Source organism: Chrysochloris asiatica, unplaced genomic scaffold (assembly GCF_000296735.1).
Source record: "Chrysochloris asiatica unplaced genomic scaffold, ChrAsi1.0 scaffold00120, whole genome shotgun sequence".
NCBI classification, from domain to species: domain Eukaryota; kingdom Metazoa; phylum Chordata; class Mammalia; order Afrosoricida; family Chrysochloridae; genus Chrysochloris; species Chrysochloris asiatica.
This window is the reverse complement of record NW_006408638.1, coordinates 7,148,687-7,150,340: the sequence shown is the minus strand read 5'-3', so window position 1 is coordinate 7,150,340 and position 1,654 is coordinate 7,148,687.

Here is a 1,654-nt window from a genome sequence, read left to right as displayed (position 1 = left end):
TGGGATTACTGTTGTTATATGAAGGGGATTGCAAACATTGAGAGGAAATAAAGTGTGTGATTTGTTCGATGTAAAACTGTTCTCTGTAAACCTTCACATAAATCACAATAAAAAGTCTCAAAAAAATATATGAGAGATGAAGTTTAAGAGCATAGAAGGAAATTATAGCTTTAAAGGTCTTTATGTTACATTTTTAAAAAGAAAGAAAGAAAAGGAAAGTTTTATTATTGGTGCTCTGTGTGATAATACACAGGACCTCAAGATCAGTGTGAACTGCAAGGTTGGCAGTTCAAATTCACCAGCCACTACTCAGAAAACCTATACAGGTTCTCTATGGGTCAGAACCAACTTGACAGCCTTAATAACAACAGCTTAATAAGTGTACACCTTAATAAGCTACAAAAAGAAGAATAAATTAAACACAAGGTAGAAGGAAGTAAAGAAATAATAAATAATACACCAATAAAATAGAAACTGGACAAAAAATTATTAAATACTGACAAATATGAATATTTGGACTTTGGAGACATTAATGAATTGATAAATGTCTGGTAAGATTAATAAAGAAAAGAGGAAAATGCAAATTTCCAACATTATGAGTAACAAAGAGGGTATCACTAGAAATCCAACAGACATATCATTGAAATATGAAAGTTTTGTGTCAATAAATTCAATAATTTATCAAATGAATTTAAATAAACTAGAAAATTTCTTTGAAACAGAACTTACCAAAACTGACTCAAGAAAAAAGTTTGGATAACCCCTCTTCCATTAACAAAACTGAATTAATAATCAGAATTTCCCCCAAAAGAAACTTTAGGCTTCGATGGTTTTGCTGGTAAACTCAATCAAACATTTAGGGAACAAATAATAACAAAACTACCTAAACATTTTCAGAAATAGAAGAAAAAGAACACTTCCCAATTTATTTTACGAAGCCAACATAATACTGATACCAAAAATTATATTAGATATTATAAACAAAGGAAAATATAGACTAATATCCTTCATTAATGTAGACTCAAAAATCTGCAATAAAATCCAAACTTGAGGTACTAGAGAAAGAAGAAAGAAAGAAAAGGGGAAGACAAAGCCCCATCCAGAACCTTATGAGGTGGGACAATCCCACTAGAAAGGACAAGCAGACCAGCCCAAAACAGCTAGAGCAACAGAGACACATATTTAAAGAAAGATCATAAGAAAAAAAATCATAACAAAAATGGCAGTATGACTGGCTACTACAAGAACAAGCAAGCTGTTTCCTGAGAAGCCATCAAGGCAAGCAATCAAATGCCATCAGGACAAACCCCCCTCTAAGACTAAAACTCAAAGGAAACACATGAGCAGGCATGTAAGCTTGCTGGCGACCATATTGATCTGCTGGTGAGTAGAAGAGGGGGAAAGACAGCAATGAAGAAATGGACTGAGTTCAACCAGGTCCATAGACTCCCATTGACCTGGAGATGAAAGAGAAAAGAGGAAGGGCTGTTCAGTGCAAAATGTAGTGACACCTGGAGACAGCTGAGCCTATGGACAAGGACATAACCACAGAGGGCTAGAGCTAAGAGTGAAGCATCCAGCTGATATGAAGTGAACATCCAAACTTGCAGACAGTACCCATTTGACCTAGCCTCGTTGGCTTGATAATCAGAAC